Genomic DNA, 10,160 nt, shown 5'->3' with positions numbered 1-10,160 from the left:
GCACCTCTTTTCACCCTCTGTCTGAAACCAGAGCCCAGTCTGCTCTGATTGGTTAGCTGGCCGGCTCTGTTGTGATTGGTCAACCACTTAGAGATGTCCCTATAGCATATCACGTACAATGTGTTGGAGCACTAGCCAATACAATTGTGAGTGTTACATACTGATGTCACTTTTAATATATATATATATATATATGTCACGGAAGTAAACAAAGGAGTCCAATAGAGACTTTCAGAGGGGGAGGGCAGGGGGCTCGATAGAAGAGCGATCTTCCCAATTGAGATCCTTATGGTTTTAGTCGGAAAAGGTCAGACAGCAGAACAAGCTATAATTTGGGTGTTTATAGAGTAAGACCTTACATAAACTCTTCTTATTAAGACTTTTATCACTCAATTCAATGGTGTTATCCCTTCTAACAAGCCAGTCCTTACCTTTCCACAGAACACATGGAGAATTTCCTGCAAGAATCTTTAATCATTGTTATGCATACAACTTAATAATGGCATGATATTGAAATTGTGATTTTAAACTCAAAACCGCTACAGTATTTCCGGGCAGAAATTTGGGACAATTCTTTCGACAGAAACCTTAAAACTGAACTAACTGGCTGCTCGAGATAACTTTGATTGAAACATTTGTAGAATACTAAGAGCTTTATTGAGTAGGGGTAACTGTATTAAGGGTTAACCTCATATCTTTATAACTTAGGTTTTAATGTAATTGCAAACTATTGTGCCCAGAGGCGCGGGAAGGTATTTTGAGTGGGGGTGCTGAGGTGCTGGACTCCAGTGAACACTATTACGGGCACTATAGAGCACGCACAAAAGCACTCCCCACACGCAAACACACAGTACACCCGCGACTGTTACAATGAAGGCTCGATAATCAGCTCACGGCATATAGGCAGGGGTAAAGTGCTATTTTTTACGAGTGGGGAGCGGACCTCACCTCCTCGAGGGAGGTCCGGGGGGATGCTACCCCGGGAAGATTTTTTTTAAATATTGAAGTTAAAAGCATCAATCTGGTGCAATTTGAGAGCAACATTAAGAGATCTATGGATACATCTCTCAACACCCAGATGAAACACAACTGTAAGCAGATGTTCTTTTTCTTTATGGATATTTTACAAATCACTCCCTTTTCAAACTGTATTCTTGTTTTACTGCCATATAGTATTTCATAACTGTTTTTTCTTTATTCTCTTATTTGTTTTATAACTATAATGATCATATGAAGGTGTGCTGCGGAAATAATCTTTTGAATAATTTGTGACCAAACCGTTTGAGACCCACTGAGATAACTTAGACTAAAGTTAACTATCTAAACACTCAAGAGAGTCCTTTAGCTCACCTGAGCCTCTCAGTCTGAGAGGAGAACTCTCCTCCAGCTTGTTGTGGAACAAACAGTTCCGTACAGTATGTCCGTTAGTGCAGCTAGCTAACCAGATGCTAACAACACGGTCCCTGCTGCTGGCACCGGTCCCTCTCCCTCTCTCCCTCTCTCCCTCACACACACACACACACACACACACACACACACACACACACACACACACACACACACACACACACACACACACACACACACACACACACACACACACACACACACACACACACACACACACACACACACACACACACACACACACACACACACACACACACACACACACACACACACACACAGAGAGCCGAGTTTGAATGACACAAGCACACTTTTATTTCCATGCAACTCTCTGATTGGTCTGGTGTCTTGCCTCTGTTGCATTCACTGAACACGGAAAATTACAGTCCTGCTGTCCTCTCGAGTGTCATGATGAGGTTCACGTAAAGCACGGTTAAAGTATTATATTATTGAGGTAGAATTGTCCGGTGCTACAGAAAAAACATTCGGGGCAGGCCAAAATATTATTTTACCAACAATATGGAATTTATTGGCTACATATTACACAGATTATGCACAGCGGGAGCAGCAATAACCGTCAAATAATAATTCCGACAGGGGAGCTCCGCACCCCCTGCCTGGCGCAGGAGGTGCTGCAGAGCCCTCAGCACCCCCCTTCCTGCGCCCATGATTGTGCCACTAAAAAGTTTCATTAACAACTCAGGAGTGAGCGAGTTTCAATTTCCTATTGAGGCCCATCAGCTGCAGAGAGTTAACTAATTAAAGGGGCGTGGCCCCACAGCTGTGACAACTCAACAATCAGGGGTCCATTTTAGGTAGCACTTTCCTGGAGCGTCAGACAATAGAGTCACGAGGGAGGCAAAGAGGAGGTAAATCCTACTTTAAATTAGCTAATTATCGCTGGTGTTTTTATCCACTCTTGCTAAAAACATGTGTATATTCTCCATTCCTGTTCATGTGTCTTCTCGCAATTATTACTGGCCCTGTGCATCTCCTAATCGTTATAACCGGCCTGCTCTCGTCTATCCCACATGCTCCACTGAGATCCAACATCTAGTTTTAGGGGCCTGTGGAACTGCCAGTCAGCTGTTCCTAAGGCTGACTTCATCTCTGGATTTCCTTGCTCTCACTGAGACCTGGATTACTCTATCCAACACATCCACCCCAGCAGCTCTCTCCACAGCATATTCCTTCTCCCATACACCCAGACCCACTGGCAGAGGAGGTGGCTCTGGTCTCCTGCTCTCTCCCAAATGGAGCTTTTCCCTCTTCAAACTACCGAACTTCACTCCTTACACCTTTGAATTCCATGCCATTACTGTAACCCATCCTATACAATTAACCATTGTTGTTCTCTACCGTCCACCAGGCGCCTTGGGGGATTTAGATAATGTCCTCTCACACATCCCTGAAACTGACCCTCCCGCTGTACTTCTCGGGGACTTCAACCTCCAGACAGGGAAGATAGCTGAACTAACATCTCTTTTAACCGCCTTTGCTTTCTCACTGTCTCCATCCCCACCAACTCATAAAGCTGGCAATGTCCTTGATCTCATATTCTCAAGGAACTGCACTACTTCTAACCTCCCTGTAAACCTGCTTCACACCTCGCATCTATTTTTCATATCATTCTCTCTACCCCTTTCCAAACATAACAAACTAATCTCTTCTAACTCTGCACCTGTCCGCCGTAACCTTCGTTCCCTCTCCCCCTCTACCCTTGCCTCATCGGTGCTCTCAGCCCTCCCTTCCTCTGACTCGTTCCAACTCCTGCCTCCAAACTCTGCTGCAGAAACTCTCCTCTCTACTCTCTCATCCTCTCTGGACTCTCTCTGTCCTCTCACATCTCGGCAGGCTCGTCAGTCCCCTCCTGCTCCCTGGCTAAATGATGCACTGCGTGCTAATAGAACCATCCTTCGGGCAGCTGAGCGGAAATGGTGGAGATCCAAACACCATGACGACCTCCTAACCTATCAGGCTCTCCTCTCCTCTTTCTCTGCTTCGATCTCTCAGGCAAAAAGCACTTTCTTTCAAGATTAGATCCAATCTTCCTATTCCAATCCCCAAAACTATTTTCCATCTTCTCCACCCTCTTGGACCCCCCCCCAAAGCCCCTTCCCACTCCTCCCTTCTTCCTAGCGACTTCGTTAACTACTTTGAAATAAAGGTTAATGATATTCGCTCTTCTTTTTCTGACTCACCTTTACTCACCGCTGGGTCACCAGACCCTCCTTTCACCCACACACTGACCTCCTTTTCCCCTCTCTCTCCAAGTGAGGTTCTTACCCTCATTACCTCTGCCCGCCCTACCACCTGTCCTCTGGACCCTATCCCCTCAAACCTCCTTCAGACTATCGCTCCTGATATTCTACCGTTTCTCACCCATTTCATCAACACTTCTCTAACTTCTGGTCACTTTCCAAATAGTCTTAAGGAGGCAAGAGTAAACCCTCTCCTAAAGAAACCTACTCTCAACCCGTCTGATGTTATAAACTACAGGCCTGTCTCTCTCCTCCCGTTCCTGTCTAAAACACTTGAAAGTGCTGTCTATAAACAACTCTCCTGTTATCTCCATCAGAACAACCTTCTGAATCCGCACCAGTCTGGTTTCAAGGCAGGTTACTCAACAGAAACTGCCTTCCTTGCTGTCTCTGAGGAACTGCACACTCCTAAAGCAGCCTCCCTCTCCTCTGTTATCATCCTTTTGGACCTGTCTGCTCTATTCGACACGGTGAATCATCAGATCCTCCTTCGCACTCTCCAAGAACTTGGAGTTTCAGGCTCTGCACTTTCCCTCCTCACCTCATACCTCGAAGACCGCACCTACAGGGTAACTTGGAGAGGGTCCGAGTCCGAGTCCGACCCTTGTCAATTAACTACAGGGGTCACTCAGCGCTCTGTTCTTGGTCCCCTCCTCTTCTCCTTGTATACAAACTTGCTCGGATCGGTCATTAGCTCGGATCGGTTTTTCATACCGCATGGTTTTTCATACCACTGCTACGCTGACGACACCCAATTATTTCTATCTTTTCCCCGTTCAGAAACCCAGGTCGTCGCACGCATCTCTGCTTGTCTAGCGAACATCTCTCAGTGGATGTCTGCTCACCACCTCAAGCTCAACCTTGACAAGACTGAACTGCTTTTTCTTCCGGGAAAAGATTGTCCCACTCTTGACCTAACAATCAACATCGGCACCTCTACTGTTTCCCCGACTCAGACTGCAAGGAATCTGGGTGTGACCCTAGATAACAAACTGTCCTTCACTGCAAACATCACTGCTACAACCCGCTGCTGCAGATACACTCTTTACAACATCAGGAGGATACGTCCCCAGCTGACCCAGAAAGCCACGCAGGTTCTGGCCCAGGCTCTCGTCATCTCACGCCTAGACTACTGCAACTCCCTCCTGGCTGGTCTACCTGCATGTGCCATCCGACCTCTGCAGCTCATCCAGAATGCAGCGGCTCGTCTGGTCTTCAACCTTCCAACATTCTCCCACACCACGCCGCTCCTCCGCTCCCTTCCCTGGCTTCCAGTAACTGCTAGAATCCACTTCAAGACAATGGTACTTGTTATGGAAATAATTATCATAAGACGCCAATTTGTAACATACAGGACAAACCTCGATGTCTGTTTACCTTCTTTAAGGACACAGGCGGCTTAGCCAATAATGTTATTGTTCCCATTCTGTGACCGGTCAATACTGGGATACAGATGGTCTGTGTTGTGGGTACACTGGGACACTTCCTTCTCTGTATATGTGGACTCCAAGATAAAATCTTCGAGGTCATAAGTGTCCGAAGCAAGTAGCTCTGTGTTCCCACACTGTTTAGGCTATCTCCTCAACTATGTTGTTTACTCTCTGCGAAACCAGTTAGATGGGCTGGCAAGAGAGAGGCTCTCCAGAATTGACGTGGCAACTCTACCGTGGAGTCAGAACCTCTGACTCTTGGATTTGTGATGTGAATACTCTGGTACCAACTCCAAATAAATCACAGTGGTTTGACATCAAAGCTCCGACTCTTCCCGTGTCTCCTTCCTGAGTCGGTGACTCCACTGCATGCTACACAGAAGTTTCCTCTACAGTACTTGCGTACCATGCTGCAAATGGATCTGGCCCTTCCTACATCCAGGACATGGTTAAACTGTACACCCCAGCGCGTGCACTACGCTCTGCATCGGCCAAACGGCTCGCTGCACCCGCACTGCGAGGGGGACCCAAGTTCCCATCAGCAAAAACACGTTGGTTTGCTATCCTGGCTCCAAAATAGTGGAATGAGCTCCCCTTTGAAATCAGGACAGCAGATAGCTTGCACATCTTCCGGCGCAGACTAAAAACTCATCTCTTTCGACTCCACCATCCATCCATCTTCTCCCGCTTATCCGTGGTCGGGTCGTGGAGGTAGCAGTTCCAGTCGACTCCACTTTGAGCGATAAAATTACTAACAAAGCACTTATATACTAATAAAGGACTGGCTTATCTATAGCCAGTTGAGTAGCACTTGAAATGTTTTAGCTCTATGAAACCTGATGTACTTATATGATTCTGTTTTCTTCAAGTTTGTATATCTTCTTGGTCGAATGCACTTATTGTAAGTAGCGTTGGATAAAAGCGTCAGCTAAATGCAATGTAATGTAATGTAATGATATTATAAAAGGTTTCAAAAATGTAAAAAATGTTTTACTTGACTGGAGGCGTAACATTTAACTTTTTTATATTAGGTTGGGGATCTATTAGATTGGATCAACTTATGTTTGAACAATTAATAAACAACACACATTCCTAAATAAGGATTTTGGAAGAACATGCAGCTGTGGACTTGGCGTGCCTTTGACAATTACCGCTAACATCTAGAACCGAGATGCAGGACAGGCCAGAACAAGATTGGCACTTTAAAAAGGAAAACATTATGCTTTTATAACATTTGAGGGAGTTATAACCAACCAAATGTGAAGGCCTTAGGAGATGTTTGGAGAGGTACCCAGGGGAAGAAATAATTGCTAAAACATGGGATAAATCATGGTTTAAAGAGTCAAAATAACTGCTAATGAGGTTTAAATTATCAATAGAACTTTTGGGACCCCAAGTAATATGGTAATGTTTGGACTCAGGAGCTCAGGCCTTTGTTAGAGATGTGAACTACTTGTACTGTAGCACTCTCTATGTTGGGTTCAAGCCCCATATTAGATATTAGATATTTTATATTCTCAGATTATCACCGTCAATCATCGTTGTGAAGACTTGTTTTCTGGTACTGGGACCAATGCATTGCCTATGAGGCATGTTGCCAAAAGGAAGTGGAAGCTCGTATTACTGTTGTTTAGGAAGTGTTGCAAGATTAAAATATTTTTAAAAGAGTGAAGATCTATCAGTGGATGGAAGAAATAGCCAAAAACTCTTTATATAATATGATGTAGGCTACTTTTCAGTACAAATATCATGTAGACTAAATACTATATACAGTATAATGCTTTACTTTTGTTACATTCCCCTTGTCTTTGTTTCCTGTTGTTGTCCTCTCTTTGGTGTAGTTTGCTGTAATTGATTAGTGTGGGACATTTGACAGTTTATATCTGTGAGTTTCTGAGTTATGTATGTTTTAAGTTCAAATTTAAATATTTCAGTTCGTACATGTTTGTGTTAAAAAGCAATGCTCATCCAAAGAGAAAGGATATGGTAACCAAAAAAGACTTCTCCAAGTCTGCCTCTACATTACTTTCTACTTATCTAATGTAGGTCCAAACAATACAACTGGAGGTGAATACGAAAACTCATTACAAAAGCAACACAGCTTTCTGTTAAAAATGTCCACCATTTGGATAAAATGCGAACAACAAATTACATATAGAACAAAATGACATAAGATGATTGGTCTTCTGGGTTGATGTTAACATGTAACCAGACCTTGGCATCACTCCCCTGTCTGCAATTAGTTTGTTGTTTTTTATTCCATAAGGTATGATCATTGACTACTTTTGCCATTGGTTGTAAAATAGCACAGATAGCTTTGTAAATGAAGGAGGAATTCATCTTCCAGTGCCAAACTTTACAGGAGAGAGAAGTAATTCATACCGACAGAGTGCTCACTGTGTTTAGATGAAAAAAAATATATCATGATATCACATTGAGTGAAGTGTATCAGCTTTACTGCAATTCATACATTATTTTCTAATCCTTAGGCGTCCCAAACAGGAGACAACTACACTTTTACATCACTCAGCATTATTACCATCACACACACACACACACACACACACACACACACACACACACACACACACACACACACACACACACACACACACACACACACACACACACACACACACACACACACACACACACACACACACACACACACACACTCACTCATGACTGTGATGATGGAGCCGGGTGCCAGTGCCATGATCCAAATATCACTTGCATTCCTGTCACACACAAACACACGTATACACACACATATTCAACATTGTAGAAAATAACAAACTTGCTCAGTTTCCAGTCGTTCCCTTTAAATCCCTCTCCTTTGGTCTCTAATCTCAGAAACTCTTATGTTCTTTATAATAAAGTATTTCTTTCTTCCTAATTTCTCCAGCTCCATATTTCAATAGTCTGCCACTCCCCCTCTTTGTGTCTCACTCTCAGCCCTATATAACAGTCATGTAGGCTGAAAAGCAGATTTCAGAGCATATCCCCTTTGAAAGGAACTCTCCAGTTTATTTGGAGTGGCTTTAGTGCAGGAGAGGCTCGACTCCAAATCGTAGCCATGGGATTACACTTGTTGACTCTGGCTCAACTGCTGTCTTTATTCAGCTGATGCTCTGGTGTAACAGCTCTGTTCCTAAAACTTTGGTATTTGTTAACTTGCTCTGCTTCTGCGGACAAACATTCCAAGTCAAATTATGAAATTGAGAGCATGAATCGGTAGAATCGCAAGACTGTACAAAATTAAATGTTTGTTTCCATGATACGTCTCAGGTTTTTTTAATCTAACAAGTTTAACTACCATGCCAAAGTGACCAACACGGCAATACATTGGCCAAGAACAAACTGTTACACGACATACTGACTGTTAACATGCTGATGTCACTCTGCAACCTTTTAGCTACTCTTTACGTCTCTAAAACAATGAACAAATCAACTGCCATAATCCAGTAACTATGGCTGTTAAAGGACTGTTTTAACTTCATCCAGTCAATTATTTCGGCAAACGAAATGATTGGGTGGATGAACTGTCTGTCTATCCACCTGTCTGTCTACCTTCTCGCACTCTACTTGCACCCACCCGGCATCACTGAAGTCTTTCCAAGCTGCTGGATTGACTGCTGTGAGTTCAAACACTACCTATGTTTTTGATGTGTACATTTCCATTATGATATGTTTCTGAAAATGTGATATTGCAAAGGCCCTTTTAAATACTAAACTCATGTACTCAAAATAATATATATAGACATTTTTATTGATTGGGATAAACCCCTTGAGATGCACCATCTCGTTTTCAAGGGGGTCCCGACAATAGCAACAATTTACAGACATACATAAACAAAAAGACAAAATGCAAAACATGACACACAAGACAAACCACATACAGTCTGTTAAGAAAAATTCAAGCAATGCATACAATCATTACAATTTGAGACAGTCAAGCAAATCAGTTTCATCAATATCAGTTTCATTAATAACAAGTGCAGACCAGTTGAAAGTGAGATGATAATGCATGTTTAAACATACCCAATGATGCAAAAGATCTAATAGCAGCAGGTAAAGTATTCCAGTCAGTTGGGGCTTTGAACATGAACGCTCTTCTGCCAATACATTTTTTTGCAGAGGGGACTGAGAAATAAATCTGAACAGAATGTCTAACTTGATGATTTGGTGAGTAGGGTACAAAATACTATTTTAAATAAGGGGGATAGTTAAGATAAAGGCATTTAAATATCAGCTGAAGCCAATGCGTGTGTCTTCTTACATTTAAAGAAGGCCATTTAAGTTGGTTATACATTGTGCAGTGATGTGTACGAAAAGGACAACCAAGAACAAATCTGCATAGTCTATTGTAGGCTATGTTGAGTGGAGCAAGATCTGATTTATGTGCATTTTGGTAGACAACATCACAATAGTCCATAATTGGAAGAATAAGTTGAGAAGCAATTCTCTTTCGGACACTGAGCGTAAAACAATTGTGAGAGCGGTGTAAAACACCGATTCCATAATTGACTTTTTGTATTACATGCTTTATATGTAGTTTAAATGAAAGTTCAGAGTCACCAAGATACACCAAGATATTTAAAGCTATCAACTTTATGCGGAGAAGTGCCATCCTTACATGTTATTACTACATTAGGTTTGGATTTGAGCTTCTGCCTGGTACCAAAGACCATGGTATAAGATTTTGTTTTGTTAAGCAGTAGTTTATTGTGTGATAGCTAGTCCTGTAAGATATTTAAATCCGATTGAAGAGAGATCTGAATTTGTGAAAAATCTGATTTGGATGTATATATGACAGTGTCATCAGCATAAAGGTGAGTACAACAATTAATGAGACAAGAAGATAAATCATTTATGTAAATAGAGAACAGAAGTGGGCCCAGAGTTGATCCTTGGGGTACACCCTTTTGTTGGATCAACAGGTCAGACTGTTTTCCATTAACAACCACACATTGCTTTCTACTGTAAAGGTACGAGTTAAACCATAACACTGTATTATTAGAAAGGCCAATGCCGTGAAGTTTATCCAAGAGCAGATATCGAT

The sequence above is a fragment of the Gymnodraco acuticeps genome, unplaced genomic scaffold, assembly GCF_902827175.1.
Source record: "Gymnodraco acuticeps unplaced genomic scaffold, fGymAcu1.1, whole genome shotgun sequence".
Lineage (NCBI taxonomy): Eukaryota > Metazoa > Chordata > Actinopteri > Perciformes > Bathydraconidae > Gymnodraco > Gymnodraco acuticeps.
Note: the sequence above shows the minus strand (reverse complement) of the source record.